This window comes from Quercus lobata, chromosome 8, assembly GCF_001633185.2.
Source record: "Quercus lobata isolate SW786 chromosome 8, ValleyOak3.0 Primary Assembly, whole genome shotgun sequence".
In the NCBI taxonomy this organism is placed as follows: domain Eukaryota; kingdom Viridiplantae; phylum Streptophyta; class Magnoliopsida; order Fagales; family Fagaceae; genus Quercus; species Quercus lobata.
Window position 1 is genome coordinate 35,887,330 of NC_044911.1, and position 26,972 is coordinate 35,914,301.

Genomic DNA, 26,972 nt, shown 5'->3' on the forward strand with positions numbered 1-26,972 from the left:
ATTGTTTGTTTAATCATTTATTTTTTTGCTGAAATTTTTAATAATAATTTTTGTTTCTACATTGGCTTGGAGTTAGCATAAAAAATTTGTAATTTCATGTAAATGTTTAGTTTTTAGTGTTTTTTTTTTTTTTTTTTTTTTAGAAAAATGTAAATGTTTAGTTAGCTTATTGAAATATCATCTAAAATTTATGATGTCACATTTATGTTAATGAAGTATGATAGTGGTAAGTTAAACACTTAGTGAAAATAATGACATCCTATTAATGAATTTTGTTATAATCCAAATATGTAAAGAAGTTGAGGTGTAAAGCTAAATGAAAAATTACTCTTATAAAGCGCCACATGACAGAATCACATGGTCGCTCTTATTTAGGCTTCCATCTCATCAAAGTTTAGGCTTCAATAACATAAACGTGACATCATAAATTCTAGATGATATTTCAATAGGCCAACTAAACATTTACATTTTTCTCAAAAAAAAAAAAAAAAAGAAATTACTAATTTTTTATAACTCCAAGCCAATGTAGAAACAAAAATTATGATTAAAAATTTCAGCAAAAAAATAAATGATTAAGCAAACAATCAACTTTTTATACCACATTTTTTTTTTTTTTGATAAGATATTACACCACATAGTAACTAATTTCTAATTTATGTAAATTTTTCTCTATAGTTTAAATTCTCCATCCCCTTAATTTTGAATTACTTCATTAATTTAACAAAAGTCTATTCATGCTATTGCAACATTACTTCATGTTATTACTTTAAAATATTTTGAATATTCTATATAAGTTTTTCACATAACAGCTTAAATCATTATCTGCACATCGCACGGAACCATGGCTAGTAGAATTTAATAGTCAGTCTAAAATTGTTCAACAACATGATTATATTGGATTTCCACATTGCTATATAGATACCGGGCAAAATCCTTCACTTACATTCAGAAAAAGGTAGGGACGAAACCAAGATTCGAACTTTGGGGGGGGGGGGTCAAAGCTTAAAACAATTTTTTTTTTTTAATGAAAATAAAAACTAACATCTATTTTATATTTAACAAAATACTACATATAAAATAAGTTTTTCTTAAAAATTTGATATTATAAACAGTTCAACAAAGTATAACATACAAAATAAGTGTTTCTTAAACATTTCAACACATTTGTCGGTTATTATTATTATTATTTTTGGATGAGAGTTTGTTGGTTATTGATGTTATACTTTTATTCCACTTTTTTTTTTTTTCTTGTGGGTCAATATCTAAACATTTCAGAGGAGATCAAAAATATATATATTTAAGGAAATCTTAATTTTTCAGATTACATATGTATACTTGCACACCCCCCCCCCCCCCCCCATGCGCCCTACTGTAGGTCCGTCCCTGGAAAAAGGAATTCAATTTGACAACACTAGGTTAAGTTTAACCATATAAGCCTGTCTAAGTCTAGAAATTCGGTCCATTTATAATTCTAGTCAATACCAAAAAAATGCTCAAACAAAATTTGTTGCCAAAATTAACAAATATATAGAAAGCGGTTAGTCTCCATTTGGTTGTTGAGAAAAACCAAGGAAAAAATAAAATAAAATATTGAAAAACTTCATAGGTTACTTTATAATTATTATTTTTTTTTTTAATTTTGAAAAAAAGGGGAACTTGAATAGCTCAAAAACAATTGCATGGACATTGAACACTGACAAAGTAAAGGGTCTTGGTTCCCCAGTCGACTCTCACATGTTAAAAGATACTCTAAAAGATCGCTAGGTTTTTTTTTTATTGTAATTTATTAGTTTTGATATTTAATTTGTAATTTTTGTTGTTTTAGGTTTAGGGTTATTATTTCGTTGTTTTTAGGTGCTTTTAATGCTTTTTAAGTCAAATTAGTCCCAGTTATGGTTAGGTATCAATTAGGATTTATTTTAGAATATATTTTCTTATCAGTCAACTTTTACGGAGCCTTAAATAGGCCCCTAAGTTTGTACAAGTTTTTTGAACAATTATTCAATTAATAAAATTCACACTTTTGTCTTTTTATTCTCTGGCAAATTCCAGACCCTTTCTCCTTGTGGATTCAAGGAACCCTCATGGATTCAAAATTATTTTTTAGAAGCAAACGCGTTTTGTTTCTTTTTTTTTAGAAGTAGATGTGTTCTACTTCTTGATACTTCTACATCTTGCATCAGTTGGTATTAGAGCCTTGACATACCTTGGTCTAATGACTAATTGGCGAGACGGTGACCACCACAACAACGATGATGGCAACAATGTCAACAACATAGTCCTCACTAGGGCTGAGTTCCTTGATTTTCATGATGAAAATCAACAATTTCGTGAAAAGAGTCAGTAAATTATAGGCAAAATCAAGCAAATGATTGCTACTTTTCTTGCTAGAAAATCATCTCACAACAACAATGATCAATATATTCAACGACGCACTCCTAACTACAAGAAAATTCCATTCTTTGACGGAGATATGTGTAAGTTGGGTTTTATTGACTAGCTTCTTGATTTGGAAGAGTATTTTAATTTTTGGAAGATTTGTGGTGAAGAAAAAGTGTGGCTTGCATCTAATAAATTGGATGGTGAAGCAGAGGAATGGTGGGAAGACATTCAAGTCAATAGAAAACGATGAGGTAAACATCCAATCTGCTCTTGGCAAAGAATGAAAAGGGTATTAATTGATTTATTGTTTCCTAATGACTATTATGATATACTAGATTATACAAGTGTTGATTATAAATTTGTATATTCATATGAAAAGTAATATGTTTAAAACATGAAAGGTCAACCACAAAACCAAAATTATCACAACCAAGTCCATGTGTCACGTAAAGAAAAGGGTTTGAGAGTTGAGAAGAAGCAGCCTATTTCTAAAGAAAATTTTGAAGTGGTTAAAAAAGATCAAGACTTGCAACAAGTTATTGAATTGAAGATTGAAAATGCCACTTGTCAAAAGTTTGATGAAGATGTCAAAGAAAAGAAGGTTGAGTTGATTGTGGATAATTACAGAAATCAAGAGATGGTAATTAATGAGAATATTGTGGAAGATCCAATTGAGGTTAAATATGATGATGAGTCCATCATCCACAACCCCTAGGTTCCGGTTGATTTGTTGAAGATGACTACACAATATGTTGATTTTCTTGGAGTAGAAAATTTTAATTTTCTTTTCAACCCTTTGTTGATTGATGTTGCAAATAAATTAAAGGTAGATGAGTAGAAATTTTCCGCTACACTTTATGAAGAATTCATGTTTCAAAATTGGATCAAGTTATTAAAACATTCAAAGTATTTGTTTATTTGGAATGAAAGATTTCAAATTTCGACCATCAACTCGTGGATGAGTTTGTTTCAAGTGGAGGGGTCTGATGTAGGACATGGTTTAATATTTAATTATTGTAATTATTTAATTTTAGTATTTTTATGTAATTTTGTTATTTTAGGTTTAGGTAATTTATTTCCTTCTTTTTAGGTGCTTTTAATGTTTTTTAGTCAAATTAGGGTTTGTATCAAGTTATTAAAGCATTCAAAGTATTTGTTTATTTGGAGCGGAAGATTTCAAATTTCAACCATCAACTCGAGATCGAGTTTGTTCCAAGTGGAGGGGTTTGATGTAGGACATGGTTTAATATTTAATTTTTGTAATTATTTAATTTAAATATTTTTATGTAATTTTTGTTATTTTAGGTTTAGGTCATTTATGTCCTTCTTTTTAGGCGCTTTTAATGTTTTTTTAGTCAAATTAGGGTTTTATATACTTTCGTAGCCGCCTTAGGGTTTTTAGTTGCCCTAAGTTTTGTTTTTACTATTTAAACGCATTGTAGTCTCTAAAGGCAAGTCAGTTATTAGACTAATATCAATAAACACAGATTTTTTGTGAAATTATTTTTTGGTGGATTCCAGTTTTCTTCTCCTTGTGGATTCAGGGAAACCCCTCATAGATTTGAGGTTTACTACCAGAAACTAATAGTTTAGTTTCTGTTCCATTAAGAGAGTATCGTGTGTGCTTTCTTCAGGCTTCTACGACATCAGTTAAAGAATGAAAAACCGTGAATGTTTGAGAGAAACTAACTAGAAATCTCTCTCTCTCTCTCTCTCTCTCTCTCTCTCTCTCTCTCTCTCTCTCTCTCTCTCTCTCTATATATATATATATATATATATATATATATACCCATAGAAGTGTGTAGGTGAAATGTTCTTGCCTAGGTGAATGAGTGTTATCACTTATCATTGTGGCTTCTTGGCTTCTGTGTTAGGTGCTAATGCATCATTAACTTTCGCACAAAATCCAAAATCTATATATATATATATATATATAATATTAATAGGGGTGTGCCGCCAACCCACCAAAACTGACCCAACCCAACCCAACCCAACCTACCGGTTGGGTCGATTTTTAGGCCTTGGTGGGTTGGGTTGGGTTACAAAAGATTTTTTGATAGCAGGTCAGGTTGGGTTTAGGTCATAAAATTTCAAACCCGCCAAACCCAACCCGACCCAGCTATATATTTAATTTATATATATATATATATATAATATTATATAATTAACAAATTTTTTAAAATAACCAACTCTTCCTATCCTATATAAAAGCTAATTAATTCACACAAACTCTAGTAAATTACTATTGTTGTTTAGTCATTAGTGTTGTTTGCTTTTAAGGAGTTAAATTAATACTAATCTTTGGGTTTTTTTTAATATATTAATATTTTTTTTCTACTCAATTTAATAATAATAATAAAAATTTGTCCAACCCATGGGTTCAACCCAACCCATATGGATTGAGTCGAATTTTTTTTTACCCATCATGGTGAGTTGGGTAAAAAAATCCCCTCAACCCGACCCAACTTGACCCATGCACACTCCTAAGTAAAGTTTAGAGAAAGTTAAATTAGAATTTGAAATTAGAATCTAATTTTATGTCATGTGTCTAGCTAAATTTATGTGGTGACCACACCATAATTATCCACTTAAGTTTGTGCCATGTGTCCACTTTAAGTTTTTTAATCTTTGTGCCAAGTAAGTTAATGAATTTAAATACTAAGAATTTTACATTTGAAAAAAAAGGAAACTCTCTCAAACCACCTTGTCCAACAAATGAAAGCTATTCCAGAGGAGAGTCTCTTCCAAATGAGGCTCTTCCAAAGGAGACCTATAGGGATAACCCCTTTACTTAATGACTAAGACTCCTCTAGTGAGTAGCCTCCTCGTTTGACACTGATAAAAGTGTCCAATAGGTGCCCTAGGCCACTTGACACATATCACTTGTCCGACCCTTCGGACAACAAAAACTCCGATGAGAGCATACTCATATGAACCCATTCGACATACACTAGCAATGCTAGTCATCAAACGTAGGATCCCACTCGTCTAACCTTCAGGACAATTTCCCTTGGGCATCACACCCAAGGTCTTCCTACCAACCCTCAATGTCCAATTATGGGCATTGCTAGGAAATGATTCTACATCAAGGCTAGAAGAGCCTGACTTGAACCCCTTTGTTAGGTTCTAAGACTTAGGTTTTTATGTATTTAGAACTCTAATGTGTATTGTTGGCAAACCATGATCAAAACAATATGTTTAGTTGTGTTTAGACTTGCTCAAAGTTGGTTCGTTTATGTAAAGTTGGAATAAGCTGATGCAGGAACCATTTAAGCTTCTCGGCCTGGTTCGATTGATCGAAGTTTTGGCTCGATCAATCGAAAATCGGGTAAGAGGCGTTTTTCTGCAGAATTCCAACTCAGCCTTAGTTTGTTTAAAACGTTTAGGGTTTTCTAATTTTTCCTAAGTATAAAAGGCAAACCCTAGCCACGTTTTAGTGTTGCTCATATTGCTGTTTGTGTAAATCTCTTATGAGATCTAGAAGAGCTTTCCTTTACACAAACTTAGGGTTTTCAAGGAGGAGATATAATCTACACCATAATGATCAATTCAATTGCTACCATTGAAGTTTAAAGAAACACAAGCAGGTGTGCTTGTATCTGGTGGTGAATCCAAGAAAGAAGGAGTTCGTGGATTCGGAACTTGCACGTGGTCGTGTCACTAAGTTCTACTGGTGGGTAGCAATAAGAAGTCGAGCATGGGAACTTGTAAGTCTTATTGTATGAACTTCGATTCTTTCAAAATAGTGGATTCAAGTTTACCTTGAGGATAGCTAGGTTAAATCCTCCCCAGGTTTTTACCGGTTTGGTTTCCTAGGTGATCATATCTTTATGTTATTTATCTTTCCGCTGTTATGCATGATATGATTGTTGTGATTGTGATAACCTAGATTTGTTAAATTGGACTAAGTAACAACTTGGCTAATTACCTAGGTTAATCCAATTGTGTTTTTAAGGGGTCTAAAAACTATCACCCTTGTTTGATGTAATGTGACTCGTTCAGGGAGACCATTTGTCTAAGGAGAGGATCTAGGAGGACGACTCGTCCAAGGATGTCTTGGTCATCCAAATGTCAGGAACAACTTTACATCTATGCAAACCAAACCACACATGGACTTTAATATGGAATAAAATGACAAGCCCGTCTAGAGGGTTGTCCATCTCATGTTGCTTATTTCCACTATAAGATCGTAATTAACCATCTATATGGCATTAAGGTCGTCCACACAAAGGACTCAACCACATAGATGGTCATTCTACACTTAGACAAATTTTTAATCATACTTAGATGTCACAAATATACTTTACTCCACAAATCCACTATCTCAGAACCTGGGAGTAACATCCATATAATTTGCTCTCACTAACTCCACTAAGCCAATACACCTCCCATGAAGATAGTGGCATAAATAAGGAGACCCACTATATAAAGGTTAGACTGCATTCAATTAAAGGTACATGAGAAAAAAAGCCCTAAACTACTACCATTTGAGTTTTATTGGATTCATATGAGTCTCTAAATTAAGCATCAGAGAAACTTAGGCCAGCACCCCACTAGTGCCTTTCGATAGCATTTTTTCCTTCTTGCAGGTCTTCTAACACCTTTGGATGGACAAGTGGCTCATTGATTTTCATGCATCATAAAAAATAAAAAATAAACAATAAAAATAAGTTCATAAGATCATTCATACTCTTTAACACTTAGATTAATTTTTTGAATTCCTTCATATTTTTACAAATTATTAACTTTCTTTACCTTTCAATTGTGGGTCATGGAAAAAGAAAAGAGTAATATAATATGTTATAAGGATGAGATCACTAGTATGAACTCCCTTCTTCTTTACTATTTTCTTTCAAAAAAAAAAAAAAGAATAAATAAATCCCTTCTCCTTTATTTAATGAGAAATTGTGTAAGGTTGAATTTATTCAACCATCTAATTGGCTTTATTCCGTGCCAAATTTGCTTGTAATTCAGCATTTAGTAACCCTGTATTTAGGTGGGTTTGATGTAAGGGTAGTGAGTGAGATAGAGTGAAGATTGCTCAAGAGTGTGCAAGAAAACAGAGACTCGCGGCTTGGCCTCGCGGGTGACTTGCGGCTGCAAGCTGCCAGACGCAGCACACGTGCCAAGCATGCTGGAAGGTGAACAGTTATGCAAGCTGGAGCACTATAGGACAAAACATGACAACTGGCCATACGGTTATCTTGCGACTGGATCTTGCGACTTAGTCAAGCTGCAAGGTCAAGCCGCGAGCCACCCCTGTTTTGTAAAATCTGACGTTTCACATTCCTCTACCACTCCAGTATAAATACCCCTTTTTACCCACGATTGTAAGAGAGCTTCTAGAGAGAATTTTGAGAGAGAAACCCTAAAGAAAAACAAGATTGATTCACCCACAATCTATACATTAGAGTCTCTTCAAATTCCTCAACTCTCTTCCTCTCCATTGTCAAATCCTTGAGAGGCATTATACCAAACCTGATTCTCACCATTATCATTACTGTGAGAGAGCTGTTTGGATTTCTGGGAAGCAATTAGGAATGAATCAATCTTCATTGGTTGATGCTACGGTCTAGTAGCGGAATCCGGGAAGCTAGAAAAGAAAAAGGTTCGGCACAACCTCGTTGGAGCAAGAAACTTGGAGGGCTTAGGTGCACTGGGTAGATTAGGCTTGGAGGGTCTATTGTTGTCCATGTATCCCAACTGTATTTTCTAGTGGATTGTTTACCGCTTGGAGGGCGGCGGAGAGGTTTTACGCCGAGGGCTTCGGTTTCCTCTTCGATAACACATCGCGTGTTGTCTTTGTGTTTGCATCTTCCTTTCTCTCTATCTTTGCCTTTTTATTATCTGCTGTGGATTGTGTTTTAATTTGGCTTAGATAGTTTTTAACCAATTCCATATTATAGCTTATGTTAAGTTTCCGCACACTTGTTGTTTGACATAATGCTTGAATTGGTTAAGTTGTAATTTGGGGGTCTAAACGTTCAAGGGTGTTTATACACGTTTTTGAACTTTCAATTGGTATCAGAGCGGGTACACTGTTATTGGTTTCATTACCATTGTGTGATCCTTGACTCCCTTTTGAGATGGATCGGTCTCAATCCCTAAATGTACCTCCATATTTTGATGGTAGTAATTATGCTTTTTGAAAGGTTCGCATGACAGCTTTTCTGTGTTCTATTGATGAATCCGTTTGGGATGCTATTGAGATTGGTTGGACCAGACATGAGGCAGCCAAATCCACATGGGATAAGGCAGCACTTGCTGCATCTAATGCTAACAGTAAAGCACTCAATGCTATTTTCTGTGGTGTGTCTCCAGATGAATTTCACAGGATTTCTCACATTACCGTTGCCAAAGAAGCATGGGAGATTTTGGAAACCACCTATGAAGGCACGAAGAAAGTGAAAGACACCAAGTTGCAAATGCTAACCACTTGGTTTGAGGAGCTCAAAATGAGTGAGGATGAGTCTTTTGACTCTTTCTATGGGAAGCTAAATGAGGTGGTTGTCAGTAAGTTCAACTTGGGGGAGAAAACGGAGGATTCAAAAATTGTAAGGAAGATCCTTCGATCATTGCCGGAAAGTTTTCGTGCTAAAGTGACAGCGATTGAAGAGAGCAAGGACCTTGATGACATCAAAGTACAGGAGCTGGTTGGTTCTCTGCAGACTTATGAGATGTCGCTGCCCAATCAACGGAAGAGTAAATCTCTTGCTCTTAAGACCATTAATGAGAAAGTGAAAGATCAAGACTCATCGGGAGAAGATATGGTTGACAAAGATGTTGCATACCTTGTTAAAAATTTCAGAAAGTTCTTGAAATTCAAAAATAATGGCAAATTTGATGATAAAAGAAAATTCCAAAGTTCTGGAAGGGAGAAAAGGGAATTCAAAAAGAAAGATGGAAAAGAATCCCAACCTACACAAGGTGTAATTTGCTTCGAATGTAACGGGTATGGACACTTTAAGAAGGAATGTCCGAATTATTTGAAATCGAAAGGCAAAGTGTATGCCTCGACATTGAGTGACTCGGATTCGTCTGACTCAGAATCTGAAGAAAGCTGTGATGGAGAGGGGAACTATTCGGCTTTTATGACTATTGCTCATGTTGAGTCTTCAGATGAGTTGAATCTGCTTGTACGAGACCTTGGAGAACATAGTGATGATGAATCACTAGGAATTGTTGAAGAATCAGATGCTGAAGAAGATGAAAGCACAGCAAATCTTCAAGAGAATTATAACTCACTCTTGGAGAAGTCGGGTGAGTACACAAGGGTGGCCAAGGCTGCTGTGAGAAAAATGAAGAAGGCAGAGGAGGACTACAAAAGTCTCCTAATCCGATATAGGGAGGCCAAATGTGAGATAGAATCACTGAATGGTGAGCTGTCCGAAACTTACACAAAAGTGAGATTTCTTGAGCATGAGGTTGTGCAAGCAAATGCTAAAATAGAGAGGGTCACCACTAAGAAGCTAGATGATGTTATTTCATCTCAAAAGAGCTTTTCAGACAAATCAGGATTGGGATATACCGAAGGAAGTAGCTCATCTGGAAATGTCACTAAAGAAGTAAAGTTTATAAAGGCCAAAAATCCAGTTGTAGTTGACCTTAATGAAGAGAAGCTCAAGATGGAGGAGAAGAAGGATGTGGTGAACCAACGGATGTTAAATCCCCGTAATCAATCTGTGGGGAGGTCTGAATCTCGTGCTAAGTCACGCCCACGACCACAAAGAGGTCCTAGAGCAACTTATGTGTGTCATTATTGCGGACTTCAAGGGTATACTCGACCAAATTGCCAAAAGCTGAGAGCAAAGAATATTGCAACTCCTCAAAGGTCAGGAGGACCTAGAAATGATAGAAGAAATTGGGTAGGTGATCAATCTAGAGATCAGAATGGTGATCCCGGAATGATGAACGTGATGAAGATGATTGGTGCATTCACCAACTGCTTGGAAAGCTTCTCACGAAGATTTGAAAGCCCTAACTCCCGTACCCAATCCTATAAGGAAATCACCCCAAACACAAGTGACGTGTGGGTGAAAAATGGTACTCATGCATAAGCATTACAACATGTCCATGCATTAATACTTCCTATGCTTTGTGACGATGTTTGTTTGTTTGCTTGCTGTTTTTGCTGTTGGTTGTTTGCTTGTCTACTTGTGCATATTTTTTAATTTTGTTTTATCAATCTTTTTGCTTTTAGTGTCAAAAATCCAAAAATCACATAAAAATTAGAAAATCAAAAAGCTTGATTGACTTTGTTGAGCTTTTGTCTCAAAACTTGTTTTGCCTTGTACCTTTATGATAATGGCTTTGTGCATTTTCGAGCATTGCTTGTTTTCTTGCACTCATATCATTGTGGGAAAAATCTTGAAATCTATGTGATTGTTGTAAATAGATCTTCAAACCTGTCATGAATGATTAGTGAATGGTTATGCTGATCTTGAAACATGCATAGACTTGTTTCTATATATCTTCCCACTATTTATTTATGTTTTTGCTAAAAAGAGCTCACCAAATGTAAATCTCCAAATGAAAAGAGATATTGAGCTGCAAAAGCCTGTCGCACATTCTAGTATTCGACTAGGAAAAAGGGTAAGCGACTTTATATTAAAGAAAATGTTTATTCAAAAAGTCAAAGACTTGTTCATTAAAGTGAAATATCAAATATCACTCTCACAATGAGTGGTGATTGCCTCAAAAGATCAAAAAGATCAAATGTTATGATTAATAGTGGAGTCAAATGTAAAGCTCCAAGTTATGTTATCAAGTTTTTGTGGGAGGTCATATATACATATTTCTATAATTGAGATGGGTCACATGATTTAGTGCTAATTGTGTATGTCTTGGTTGAATTGATCATTGAAGCTTCACATTAGACTAAGAACTATCTCATTGTTGATATCCACACAACACACAAGTTTATGTTCAATAAATGCCATATTCATTTGTGTGATTGTACTGGATGAAATGTGTTTTCACATGCTCAATCTTTGTTAATTCAAGTACAAAAAGATTTTTGAGTGTTTTAAGTGTTTTTGGAAAGTATTTTGTTTGAAAAATCTGAAAATTTCAAAAATCCAGTTTTGCCCTGTTTTGGCAGCTCAGTCGCGGGTATGTCAAGTTGCGAGCCTCAGTTGCATCTTCGCGGGTCATTTTTGGCGACTTGTTCGCGAGTGGAAGGTCCAGTCGCGAGGTTTACTCAGAGATTTTTGCGGCTCAGCTCGCGGGTAGACCATCCAGTCGCGAAAAACACTTAGAAAAATTTTTCAAATTTTTGTCCTTGAGTGTTTTGGCGGCTTGATCTGGTGACTTTTTGGCGACTTGTTTCAATCGCGAAAAACGCGTGTTTTGGACATATAGGGGCAGTTTTTAAACTTTTTTGTTTTCCCTCGATCTTTTTGTGACTGTTCATTGTCTCTCTCATCTGCTCTTACCCATTCACACCGTGCCTCCATTTTCGATCTCCATTTTTGTCTCTTTTCAGCTCAAAATCATCGAGTAACAGGTATGGTTTTTCTGTCTTGAACTCTATTCTACTTGTTGTTGTAGTTTTCCCTCTGGATTATTCGCATTTGATTGTGATTTTGAGATGGGTTTTTAGCTCAGCTATTACTCTTTGTCCATGCTTAGCTTATGGAAGCTTTTGTTTCTGTTTTGAGCTATTTTAAATTGTTGGTTTTGTTCTTCATCATGTGCTTAGCTAGGGTTTGCTATTTGTTGGTTTATCATCTTGTCTGATCTGCTGTTAGAAGGTAATTCAGCTGATTGTGTGGTTTTATTTTGACCCTCTCTACTGTGTAGTTCAATTTGGGCCATTTGTGTCCCTCATTACTATTTTCTGGTCATTTTCATCCAGCTATTAGGGTTTCTTCATTATCCCTAAATTTCCACTAACCCACTGCTAATAAAGTCTGTTGGATTGTGTTCTGTCATTTCCTTTGTTCATAATACAGACTAGACATGTCACCATTCAAGAAAGCCGCTGTGAAAGGAGGTAGTTCCAAAGGGAAGGAACCCGTAATTGATGTTGATGATTACCCACCTCAAACAAAAGGGACTCGCTCTTCATCAAAGAGATTCGATCCCAACAAGTTCAGATCCTATGCAGCCTATCAGTCTCATGAGAATTATTTTCAAAATGCCACACCACTACTAGAAAGAACTGTGGATCAGTCCTCACTTCATGACACTGACATTCCGAAATGGTTTGCTCACAAGGACTGGAATTACCTTCTCTCTGATCTGGATGACGCGTATGAAGATTTGGTAAAAGAATTTTATGCCAACGCAATTGTGGAAGAAGATGAACTTAAGTGCTGGGTTTGGAAAAAGAGCTTTTCTGTCTCTCCTGCATATCTAGCAGAAATCCTTCACATCAACAAACCAATTTTTCGACATTCACCGGTTTATGATGATCTCTGTCCTGATAAGGAGCTTCTCAAAGAAAGTCTTGGTCAAGACTTGGAGTTCTCACCCAATGGAAAATCCATCAGTGTTTCCTCTCTTTCTCCAAAACTGAGAGTGCTTACAATTGTGATGTTTCACAATTTGTACCCTTTATCAAGCACTGGGTATATGAACCTCGGACGTGCTTTGTTTCTTCATGATCTAATCTCTGATGTGGAAATAGACATATGTGCTCATATCTTTCATGTTCTGTGCAAAACTGTTCTTCGAACTGAGTCTCGGACATGCATTCCTTTCTGCTGTCTCATTTCACGGATCTTGAAACTCAAGAGAATCTATCCAACAGCAGATGAATCTCCTCTCTCAAAACCGAGTCCAATAAACATGCGTACATTCAATGCAAGCATTGAACATAGTCGGAAGAGAGCCAAACCAGAAACTTCTGCATCTCACAGTGGCTCTCATTTCAGCACTCTCTCCTTTGATGAGAAACTTGATCGCATTGTATCCTCTGTCCACGAGTTGAATACAAAGATGTCTGGACTCACAGCTTCTCTACACCATCACAGCACTCGATGGGATATGAAGTTTACCTCTATTCAAACTCAATTGGATCAAATTCAGAGAAAGCTGGAAGAGGATGAATAGCCTATTCCATGACAAAAAGGGGGAGTGATAGGCCTGATCAGAGGGGGAGGATATTACCTAAGGGGGAGTGTCTTTACATTCTTCTTCAGTTTAAGTTTTCAGTTTAAGTTGATATATTGTGTTTTGTACCCATGTGCTTTTGTAAGCTTTTAGGACTAATGTTTTATGCATGGTTTGTAGGCTTTATGGTATGTACCTTGCTTAATGCAGCCTTTATGCTATGTTGAAATCAGTACTTTAATCTAAATGTCTTGCATTTTGATTTATGTACTGTCACTCTTGTGCCCTTGTAGGATTGTTCCTGGATGCATATACCTTGTGTATTATACATTGGTTGAGTGTTGAGCATACAAGTATCTTGCCTTGTGCTTGTTAACTTGTATGTCCTTGTGTTTAGTCCAAGTGTGAATGAGCACTGTGATCACTACCTTGTGGTGTTCACTTGGTTGATCAAGCCATGGGTTGTTTCTAAACTCCATCTTTGCTTGATCACATATTGCCTGTTTCATATGCATTTTATGATTTTCTGTTTACAATGATCATGGTGTATTGTTGTGTTTCAGGAGTATTATGTTCATATGATTCAAGTACTTCACAGCTTCTAGAGTTAGGTGTGAGTGAGTTTTGTTCAACTGTTCCCAACTCACATGTTCAGTCTAGAGTCTGTTTTAGGGTTTTATCACGGAATAGCCACAGGAGGAGATTGTAAGGTTGAATTTATTCAACCATCTAATTGGCTTTATTCCGTACCAAATTTGCTTGTAATTCAGCATTTAGTAACCCTGTATTTAGGTGGGTTTGATGTAAGGGTAGTGAGTGAGATAGAGTGAAGATTGCTCAAGAGTGTGCAAGAAAACAGAGACTCGCGGCTTGGCCTCACGGGTGACTCGCGGCTGCAAGCTGACAGACGCAGCACACATGCCAAGCATGCTGGAAGGTGAACAGTCATGCAAGCTGGAGCACTACAGGACAAAACAGGACAACTAGCCATACGGTTATCTCGCGACTGGATCTCGCGACTTAGTCAAGCCTCGAGGTCAAGCCGCGAGCCACCCCTGTTTTGTAAAACCTGACGTTTCACATTCCTCTACCACTCCAGTATAAATACCCCTTTTTACCCACGATTGTAAGAGAGCTTCCAGAGAGAATTTTGAGAGAGAAACCCTAAAGAAAAACAAGATTGATTCACCCACAATCTATACATTAGAGTCTCTTCAAATTCCTCAACTCTCTTCCTCTCCATTGTCAAATCCTTGAGAGGCATTATACCAAACCTGATTCTCACCATTATCATTACTGTGAGAGAGCTGTTTGGATTTCTGGGAAGCAGTTAGGAAGGAACCAATCTTCATTGGTTGATGCTACGGTCTAGTAGCGGAATCCGGGAAGCTAGAAAAGAAAAAGGTTCGGCGCAACCTCGTTGGAGCAAGAAGCTTGGAGGGCTTAGGTGCACTGGGTAGATTAGGCTTGGAGGGTCTATTGCTCTCCATGTATCCCAACTGTATTTTCTAGTGGATTGTTTACCGCTTGGAGGGCGGCGGAGAGGTTTTACGCCGAGCGTTTCGATCTCCTCTTCGATAACACATCGCGTGTTGTCTTTGTGTTTGCATCTTCCTTTCTCTCTATCTTTGCCTTTTTATTATCTGCTGTGGATTGTTGTTTGACATAATGCTTGAATTGGTTAAGTTGTAATTTGGGGGTCTAAACGTTCAAGGGTGTTTATACACGTTTTTGAACTTTCAAATTGCATTGGCTATCCCCATGGTTTTGAAACCTGGACCGTTCAATGAACCGTAAAAGGAAGAAGTTCAAGGTTTTTGAGGTTCGACTGAGATCGAACCGTGATAACATCATAATTAATTTAATAATTATTTAAAATATAAATAACTATATTAAATTTGAAAAATTTGGAAAATTACATAAAAATCCAAATAAATATAGAGATCTAATAGAAATTTCACATTACATTAATTTATGAAACCCAATAAAAAATTTAATAGACATTTTCCCACGAAATTTTTTTTTTTTTTCAAGCAGTAACTTGAATGGTGGGGGACATTAGCGTGTATAATGTTATATATCTTTTTTGTTGTAAATGTATATAATATTGTGTGTATTTGTTTAATCTTATAGTGTAAATCTTACATTGATCGGACAATCTTATAGTGTAAAGCAATAAATAAATTTAATAAATTAATGTACAAATTGGTGGGTTTGTACTTTGTAGAATTAAGAATTAGATTAATCACTAAGGTGGTGTTTGGATTTTGCAAAATTGAGTTTTGTTAACTCAACCCAAAATCTGTGGGACATACCTATATAATGTTTGTTTGGATGGTTTTCACGAGTGTTCACTCAGTTAACAAAACTGAGTTTTTTGGATTTTGAGTTAACAAATTCAGAACAGCCTTGGGTTGTTTTCAAGTGATGAGTTATGTTAACTCAATGGCAATATGCGTAATTTTGGACAAGAGTTGGTCCCACAGCAATGCGTAGTTACATCACTACAAACCCATAAAAGCTCCAAAGGCACTTTTGTATTAACTTTCCCAACGACCCATGCTTCACTACTTCACCTCACTTTCCCTTTTCCTTCTCCCAAACCCATAGCACACCAACAACTGAACTGAAGCAAAGCTCTCCGCCGATCAGCACCTTCAACCCGAGATATGCACAGCTCCGTTCATCGATTTTTGTTTCCAGTGAGACCCAAAGTCAACCCCTCCATCTGTTGGATTTTATTTTGATATTTTTTGTTTTTTCCATGTTCCTCCATTTTCGTGTTCCTCCATTTTTTGTGTTGTGTTTACTGAGACCTTGGCTCACTTGGCTGTGAATGCTTGTTTATTTATGCCTCTTTTTTTACTCTCTACTCAAGTATAGCTTTTATGCTTCTTTTTTTGTTTTTATTTTTTGATTTTAGAAGTTTCTCTGTCTTGTTCCTTTGTTACAGCCATGGTATTATGAATAATGTCTGCTTTGCTCTGCTGTTGGCTTGGGAAAAAAAAATTATCTATATCGATACTCTACCAAAACACCATCACAGATTCCTTGAGGCTTAGATTTAGTTTTTTTAATCATCATTTTTTTTTTCTTTGCTTAATCTGTTCTGTGGGTTCCCCTACTTATTTGCTTGCTGATTATACTATTTTTCGACATGGTTCATGTGATATTCTTATAATGGAAGATGGATGTACCTTTTTCAAAAAAAATATTAGAGTAAAAGATGGATGTGCCTTAGTTGCTCTATCTTGTTTTTTATTATGATTGTTACTTTAGTTACTACTTAGTTTAACTGATAAGATGTAGCTACTGACAGAATATATATCAATAGATCAATAGAGTATGTAACATAGCTAATTGTATCCATATCCATAAACAATATGGTGGGTTTTTAAGGGAGGATAAAGTGAAAACTATTGCACCTTAAGATAAGACCCCTAAACACTATTGTCTGACTTTGATTGAATGCATGAAAATGTTTATTACTTATATGTGATTGTTACATGATCAGAGGTTGTTGTTAGATGGCTGGGGATTTAAGGACATGAGACGAAGACTACATCGATGAACTTTGTGACATTGTCTTCGACCAATTCTTCTTGGGTAATTTTGTGGCAGGGCTTCCCCGTGAGCCATTGTAGGATGTGATCGCAAACACTCTCAACGCTCAGACTGGGAAGGATTTCTGCAAGAGGTAGGTTATGCGTCAGTTCATGCATGTCTGGAAGGAGTATTGTAGGGCCAACGGAGTTCGTTATGGGCCAAGGCGTGGGTGGCCATTGGTGGGTCTAGATGAGGGGGTTGGCCAGTCTCAGTAAGAGGCAATTGGTGGACTCCGAAGCATTGTAGTGCATAGCTAACCATTTTGTTTATGCTAACTTATTTTGTTCCCACTATGGTTTGTAGACTACTATGGTGTTGTTAGCGTACACTTTCACATACACTATCCTATGACTATTAGTAACCACTTTTGTAGTAAAACAATGCTTTGGTCTTTTGACTTTTTGTATGTTACATGGTCACAATGTACATGTTTAGCTATGAACTGGAGTATACCTATGTATGTTGTTATCTTTATTTACATGTACTGCTTGTTTATGTAGAGTTATTTGTGCACTTTCTCAATACGTAACATACTTGGTCACGGTAACACATTAATAATCCTTGTTCATTTATTTACATGTCAATACAAAGTGTGTTCATCTTACCATGTGAGATATTTGAATTAGATGGCACATGAATTCCAAGATGCGAATGACAAAATGTGGCCACCCCACGTAGAACACATATTTATAGAGATTATGGTGGAGGAACAAATTAAGGGTAACATGGAGAATGGTGTTTTTAAGGGCCCTATGTGGGAAGCAATGACACAAGAACTTAATAAAATGACTGGTAAACTTTTCACCGCTAAGAAAGTCTTCCAAAAGCAAAATAGGCTTCAAGGTAAACAACGCAAGTGGAGTCAATTGTTGAATCATATGGGGTTAGGGTGGGATGAGGCCACCCAAATTGTTACATGCACTGACGAGGTTTGGGAGCATGTGGTGGCGGTATGTTACTTTATGCATTTCAGTTTCATGTTAGTATTGTATGCCTTTGCATTGTTGTGATTACTTTGCTGCCTAACAATTGTTTCTATGCTTATGTTGTTGTAGGCTAATCGGAACGCAAATAACCTGTGAAAGAAGGGATGCCCTGGCTACAATAAGCTGAAGCAGTTGTTTGGCCTTGGTACTGCAAATGGGCACCTTCAAATTTCATCAAACACACCTGCATTGAAAAACGATGAAGAGCGTGCACTGGAGGATCAGAGCTTGTCGCTGATGCTGCTCCTATCCATCTTGATGATGACTGTTATACCTCCAACTCGGATAGCATTCCTCGGACTACGGAGAAGACTGATGGTGTTGATCAAACCCAAGCTGCAGGCAAGCGTCCTATGCAAGAAGCAAGTGCATAGGGTAAGAAAGTGGCGAAGAAAGCTGACAAAGTAAGTGAGATGACTGTGGCCCTAAAGGAGTACACCGCAATGACGAGGGAGAGGTTTAGCGATAATAGGGACAAGTCAAGTGGCACTTCTAAGCAATTTGCCCAATCAGCAACTGGAGGTGATCCATGTTCTCTAGGGAAAGCCATTGACATGCTTAATCAGTATGAGGATCTTGGAAATTTGAAGATCTCAAAGGCTCTCCATGTGAAGGAGAATAGGGTGGTGTTTATGGGCATGGTGGAGCATAGGAGGAGGGCATGGATGGAGGATATTCTTAGCCCAGAGGATTGAGACTTGGATCTTATTTTATTATATTATGGTTATTGTAGTATTGTAGTATTATGTGATGGTTATTGTAGTACTTGAACCTTTTGTCACAAAAACATTGACATGTTTTGTTGGTTATTATTTTCTCTACTATGGATGTTTGTCAGGTTGCCTTCTTTATTTCTAGACTTGATGTAGTCCTATATGTTGAACAATCTTAACTTATTATTTGGAATATTTATGATAACTTCTCATATTCGCCTTGGTGTTGAGTGCTTGTTATTAGCATTGGTTTACTGTATAAAATAAATGCGTAAATACACTTTTAGTCCCTACATTTTGGCTTTTTTCCATTTTAGTCCCTACATTTTAATTTTATCACTTTTAGTTCCTAAATCAATTAACGCATTCCATTTTGGTCCTTTCCGTTAGCCCACTAATAGAAATTGCTTAGGTGGTAGACGGACCTATTAAAATAATAATAAAAAAAGGGTAAACTACGTATTTGGTCTCTATCCTATATATCATATTTCAATTTGGTCTCTAATCTTTCAATTGTGTCAATTTGGTCCTTACTGTTATTTTTTGGATGAAAATTGATAACGTGTCTAATGGTCAAAATGAAAAATTAGCTTTCGTTGATATGACAATACACTAAAATTTTATTTTGACTATTTAACATGTCATCAATTTTCATCCAAAATATAACAACAGGGACTAAATTGACATGACACTGAAAGGTTATGGACTAAATTGACACAACTAAAAGGTTAGAGACCAAATTGAAATATGCTATAAAAGATAGGGACCAAATATGTAGTTTACCCAAAATTTTATTTTACTATTAAAAATGCCACGTCAGCTTATACATTAAAAAAAAATATTTATTAATTTGAACTAAATAAAAAAAATTAAAAACAGATCATTTAAAAAAGAAGTTAAATTAAAAAAAAAAATTTATTTACATTATGTTCTTCCCAGTCATCATGAAGAGCATGTTCATGTTCTTCCTCAAATAATATGTTTGGTTGCCAAGGAAATTTGAAAAAATCAAGAACATGCCAACATGGAACATGTAAAATCAAAGGGCACAGATTTACAAAATACAAAGACCTTCAAAGATTCAAAACACAAAGAACACAAACCCAAAACCAACCGTCAATCTCTAGCAAACCCAGAACATCACATGAAAAATCAAACCCTCCATACAAACATCAAACCCTAAAACAAATCCATAAATTTCAAACCCAAATTCGAGAAACTCGTAAACAAACCCAGAAATTTTAAACCCACCGATCTAATAGAGACCCACTGATCTGTGAGAGATTGGAGGTAAATACACTTTAAACCCAAATCCAAACCACCATCGATCTTAGCCCCTCCACTGTTACCAATCAGTCCATCAAGCCACTGCAACCCATACCAACATCAAATCCATCCAATGATCCACCCCCACCGACCACCGGACCAACCACCACTTCACAACCATTGATCCGAGAGAGAGCTTTAGAGATTTTTCCAAATCCATGATTTGAGAGAGAGACTTTAGAGCTTTAGAGCTTTAGAAAGATGAAAGAGAGAGGGAGATTTTGGTCTAAGAAAGAGATCTTTAGAGATTTTCGTTTGGGTAAGCAAACCCAGATCTATGATCTCTCTCTCTTCACCCAACATCCAACCCAATCGTGCTCCTCCTCACTCGAATTCGACCATAGATACTTCCCCACCGCAAGTCCAGCGTAGAACGGAATGTAAAATGTCGTAGCTAATTCTGGCTTCATAACCCAGCATTTGTGCTTCAAGAGCCAGTTGTGGAAAATGATTTCTGAAACAAACTGGTCCGTCTAGTACCACACAAAGGCGGGAGAGGAGGACGGCGTCATTTTGAGATGGGAGAGGGTGGGATTGGGAGAGGTAGAGCTGGTGGAGGTGGTGGATTGGGATGTGAGTGTGGTGGTAGAGAGAAAGTTTGAGGGAGTGGAGAGTGGTGGTGTTTGGGTCTAGGGTTAGGGATAGGGTTTTGTGGTTTGGGATTATGATGAACACCATGGTTGGTTGTGGTGTAATTGTTTGAATTTTGAGATTTAATTAATTTAATTTCCTTTTTAAACTATCTGTTTTTAATTTTTTTTATTTAGTTAAAATTAGTAAATAATTTTTTTAATTTATAAGCTGATGTGGCATTTTTAATAGTAAAATAAAATTTATTATTATTATTTTAATAGTTTCATCTGCCACCTAAGCAATTTCTGTTAGAGGGCTAACGAAAAGGACCAAAATGGAATGCATTAATTGATTTAGGGATTAAAAGTGGTAAAATTAAAATATATGGATTAAAATGGAAAAAAGCCAAAATGTAGGGACTAAAAGTGCATTTATGCCTAAAATAAAAGGGGTTAATAGTATGCCATTATGGTGTCTAGGTGACAATGGCATCAAAGAGTGAATGGTTAGATGCATTTCTGGCTTATGATTTTGACAAATCATACTTCAATAATGTTGATGCTAGTGATGATACTGATGATGATGACTGGTGGGGTTCAGAGTGTGATAGCGAAGATGAAGTAAAGTTTGACTTTGTGAATCCTTTGGTAGGTGAGATGTTCGCCTATATGCAGCGACATTATGATAAATAGCCCATGCATGATAGTATCCTCACGGGCCAAGGAAACATGGATGAACTTGACAGTAATCCTAATAAGTGCTTTGAGATGTTTTGCATGACACGCCCATATCTGTTACATTTAGTGGATGAGTTGGTCAGTCATGGATACGTAAAGGAAGGGCAGGGTGATATGGATGCCACGCAGGTGGCCGCCATGTTGTTATACATACTTGGCCACAATACTCGAATGAGGTGTGTTGCAGACAGATTCCAGCACTCAGCTAAGACAGTGTCCCGCCACTTCCGCAGGGTGTTACGGGCTCTTCATTCATATGCGAGACATCTCATTAAGCCAGGTCCAGATGTAGTTTGCCTCCCCAAACATCTACGAGTGAACAAGTACTACCCATGGTTCAAGGTAATATATATCACTTAATTATATTGTAAACGTATTCTATTTAACTAGGTACATACATCATCAGTACTTATGTCATGTGCTGAACTGTGTTAGGGCAATGGATGGCACCCATGTGAGTGTTCGGCCTCCTAAACATGCGACTTAAGCGTACAGGAGCTGAAAGGCTACCATAACCACCAATGTGTTGTGTGTGTGCAACATGGATATGTAGTTTATTTATGTTCATGCGGGGTGGGAAGGTAGTGTTAATGACTCACGGGTGTTGGAGGAAGCGATTGGTGACCCGAAGCATGGATTCCCATGGCCACCTACGGGTACTACAACTAATCTCAAAGGCTATCAATTTTTGCATGTTTTTGTTATAGTTATTGTAGCCAATTCTAAATAGCTTCATAAACATGTAGGAACATACTACTTGGTGGACTCAAGCCTGCCTATTGGCACAAGTTTCCTTCCACCTCACAAATCAACTAGGTACAATGCCCAGGAATTTCATTCTAGTAACGGAATCCAACAACCAAGAAAGAGTTGTTCAACTACTGACACTCTTCCTTGCAAATGGTTATTGAACAATTGTTTGGGGTGCTAAAGGCTTGTTTTCCCATCCTCAATTTAATGCCAAACTTCAAGCGCAGTAGGCAACGCCATGTGATTACTGCATGTTATCTACACAATTTTCTACACATTAATAACCGTTGTGATGAATTGTTTAACACATGGGACAATGTTGAATATGAAGGAAATCCTATTGTTCTGCCTGATAGTGGCAACAATGGAGCTTCCACCAGCACTGCAAACTAGAGGCATGTTGTGGAGATGTCGGAAGCATCAAAGAGACCTATGGCCCACTTTAGGGATGACATCACCGATGCTATGTGGGCTGATTATGTCGCTCGTAGGCATTGATTTCGCACATGAATTGTATTGTAAATGCTTACATTTTGATATTTATAGACTTGGTAGCATAGGGTAGGCGATTAGCATTTACTAGGTGCATGTTTAGCACATGTTATGTATTTTTTTTTATAACAGTATTGTGCTATTTTGGAACCACGAATGTATGATGCGCATAAGTTCGGTATTTAGTATTTATACCATTGTATTATGCACTATTATTGTAGGGTCAATGGTATTTGAAGTTTATGTCAAGTCCACATTTTGCCTACTTTTTACTTTGGTGATGATGGGTGATTTCATAATGGAATAGCATGATTTTATAAACTATGTGCAATGAACTGTAGAAGGATATTTGGGATTAAATTCTGCTTGCCCTATTTTTATTCATATCGATGCTTAAATACACTAACAACACAACTGAATCATAAACAATAGGAATGGCAAAAACTAAGAATGCTACCATTACAAAACAGCAATGTTATATATAAGGTTACAATAACTCTGTCATTCAACACATACGTTGCCAGGTCCAATACCTACACTAGAAGGCACTCCTAACACCTACAATACATTTCCATGTCCAACCACATAATAGAATTTCATTATGCAAACCACTAATCCAAATTCAAAATCATGGCAAACACATTTGCCGTAATCAAACCTACATTTTACCAAGTGAAAATATAAACAACACCACAAATGCCAACCATGACATAAGTAGAGCAATTTGATATTTACGTGCTCACGCATTGGCCATACAAAGGGAAACCCTTGCTTTTTCAGCACTACACTTTGCTACTCTTTCCCTGTGGAGTAGGTCTGCTATCATTGCACGGGCTTCCATCTCATTGTTTTTTTCCATAGCTGCCTTGGCCTCAAGCCTAGTAAATTTCGCAATGACACTCTCCACGCCTACATGGGATGCCATCCAACCACTTAAAGGACTTACAATGTTGGTCGCTGCCCTGCATATTAAACAAAGTTGGTAAGTACATGAGCTGAGGAGCATAGCAACTTTAACCATAAAGGAACGATGATAGTAAGCATAGCTGATACTTACAGGCTTCCAATGTCTACAGCCATAAAACTGTCTACCGAAATTATGGAGCTGCAAAGATGTCCACAACACACACTGATCCATGTCACACACATGCCCCCTATAGTTGGAATTATAGCTACTAGCACTTGCCTCCGACATTGTGGTGAAATGTCCAACCCTACAAGGCATATTCAATGTCATTCAACACATAGCTAACCATACTAAAAAATTTCATTAAGTTGTATGCAGTAAGAGATGACACTAGTGCAAATTGTATTGACTATTTTGGTCAATGAAATCTTGATCTACTTTTTCTTAGCTCAACTAATTATTTGAGAGCCTAAAAGACATTGAGTTTTTCTAATGTTGTAATTCATGATCTTAAGTGAAAGTTCAAAAACGTGTAAAAACACCTTTGAACGTTTAGACCCCCAAATAACAACTTAATCAATTCAAGCAATATGTCAAACAACTAGTGTACGGAAACTTAACATATGCTATCATACGAAATTGATTAAATACTATCTAAGCCATAACAAAATAAAATCCACAGCAGATAATTTAAAGGCAAAGATAAAGGAAGGAAGATGCAAACACAAAGACAACACGCGATGTGTTATCGAAGAGGAAACCGAAGTCCTCGGCGAAAAACCTCTCCGCCGCCCTCCAAGCGGTAATCAATCCACTAGAAAATATAGTTGGGATACAAGGACAGCAATAGACCCTCCAAGCCTAATCTACCCAGTGCACCTAAGCCCTCCAAGCTTCTTGCTCCAACGAGGTTGCGCCGAACCTTTTTCTTTTCTAGCTTTCCGGATTCCGCTACTAGACCGTAGCATCAACCAATGAAGATTGGTTCCTTCCTAACTGCTTCCCAGAAATCCAAACAACAGACTCACAATGATGATGATGGTGAGAACCTGGTTTGGTATAATGCCTCTCAAGGATTTGACAATGGAGAGGAAGAGAGTTGAGGAATTTGAAGAGATTCTAAGGTAGAGATTGTGGGTGAAACAATCTGGTTTTTCTTTAGGGTTTCTCTCTCAAAATTCTCTCTGGAAGCTCTCTTTCAATCGTGGGTAATAGGGGTATTTATACTGGAGTGGAGAGGAATGTGAAACGTCAGAATTCTACAAAACAGGGGTGGCTCGCGGCTTGACCTCGCGGCTTGACTAAGTCGCGAGATCCAGTCGCGAGATAACCGTATGGCCAGTTGTCCTGTTTTGTCCTGTAGTGCTCCAGCTAGCATGACTGTTCATCTTCCAGCATGCTTGGCACGTGTGGCAGCTTCTGGCGGCTTGCAGCCGCGAGTCACCCGCGAGTCCCAGCCGCGACACTCTGTTTTTCTTGCACCACTTGTTGAGCAAACTTCACTCATATCTCACTCACTACCCTTACATTCAAACCCACCTAAATACAGGGTTACTAAATGCTGAATTACAAGCAAATTTGGCACGGAATAAAGCCAATAAGATGGTTGAATAAATTCAACCTTACAATCTCCCCCTTTGGCTATTCCGTGATAAAACCCTAAAACAGACTCTAGACTTAACATGTGAGTAGGGAACAGTTGAACAAAACTCACTCACGCCTAACTCTAGAAGCTGTGAAGCACTTGAATCATATGAACATAATACTCCTGAAACACAACAATACACCATGATCATTGTAAGCAGAGAATTATAAAATGCATATGAAACAGGCAATAAGTGATCAAGCAAAGATGGAGTTATGAAACAAACCATGGCTTGATCAACCAAGTGAACACCACAAGGTAGTGATCATAGTGCTCATTCACACTTGGAATAAACACAAGGACATACAAGTTAACAAGCACAAGGCAAGACACTTGTATGTTCAACACTCAACCAATGCATAACACACAAGGTATATGCATCTAGGAACAATCCTACAAGGGCACAAGAGTGACAGTACATAAACCAAAATGCATACCATTTAGATTAAAGTACTGATTTCAACATAGCATAAAGGCTGCATTAAGCAAGGTACATACCATAAAGCCTACAAACTATGCATAAGACATAAACCCTAAAAGCTTACAAAAGCACATGGGTACAAACACATTATATTGAATAAAAACTTAAACAATATAAACTAAAAGTGCTTAAAATTTCTCCCCTTCAAAGTGATGAGAAGCTGTGATGCACTTGGAACATATATATACTTGTACCCTGAAACACTTGCACAAAACACATTAGACCCTCAAGGTAAAGCAAGTAATAAATGACAAGTATAATATAACAGGTATAGAAATGACAACAATGATCACATAGCAAAGCAAATGATCATCTGAACATGCATTCAATGAAGCATAATAACATAGGGATATATGCATGTCCAAAGCACAAACATGATGCAATGAGAACACCAAAGCATAACACAAAGCACCATAAAGCCAACAAGAAAACAAACAGAACAAGGTTTTCTAGTTAACACAATGTCTTCTCCCCCTTGGTATATGCATCTCCCCTATGGAAAATCTCTCCCCCTACAAATGTGCACGAGAAATGTGCATGAGAAATAGAATTTCTCCCCCTAAGGATGTGCACAAGAGTCATATAGAAATGACAAAACACTCTGAAACATTCTCTAGAGTATACTCTCCCCCTTTTTGTCAGGAATAGACAAAGGGTCAAGAAGAAACGAAGGCAAGAGATGAAGGTATGAACAATGCTAATGATGCATGAGGGGTGCAAGATGAATGAGAAAATGAAGCTCAAACCTAAGATAAAGTAACATGCTACAAAGTATAAGGTAAGCATGACATGCTAGGATGAAGAAATAAGGTAAAGACCAATGCATGACAAGGGTAATAAAAGTGTGTGCAAGAGGTGGCTAAGTGCAATGCATGACCAATGCATGAAAAATGCACATGTGGGGCAAAGTGTGCAAAATACACAACTAATGAACCAAACATGTTCCTAATGAGGAAACATGAGAAACCCCAAAGTTTGGTACTCATCGGAGTCCAAACAAGCGAGAAAATGTCTAAGAGGCATTTTATCAAACACCTAGCATGCACACTATGAACAAAAATGTGAAACAATGCATGAACATCATGAAATCCACCCTTAATACACGTTCTTTCTGCCACAAGGGGCCAACATCCAATGCATATCAACAAAAGAAACCAATCCCATGAAGAAAATTGACAAAAAAAATAAGTTTTCCCAACCCCTATGATGAAAATCCCAACCAAGAGCACAAAACTCTCCAAAACATAATCTAAGGATCAAAATCAATGAAAAGAGTTTATAATTACCTTAGAGATGTTAATGGATTGAAAAACCATTCA

At 36.9% G+C, this 26,972-nt stretch overlaps 1 long non-coding RNA gene across 1 annotated transcript; it reads right to left on the bottom strand.

Annotated features, from left to right (window-relative positions):
* Positions 1 to 23,049: 23,049 nt before the first annotated feature.
* Positions 23,050 to 24,042, bottom strand: LOC115955223. Its single transcript, XR_004084067.1, has 2 exons — positions 23,678 to 24,042; positions 23,050 to 23,582 (listed from the first exon to the last, which is right to left on the bottom strand). It is a non-coding gene; the product is annotated as an uncharacterized LOC115955223 (long non-coding RNA).
* Between the last annotated feature and the right edge of the window lie 2,930 nt (positions 24,043 to 26,972).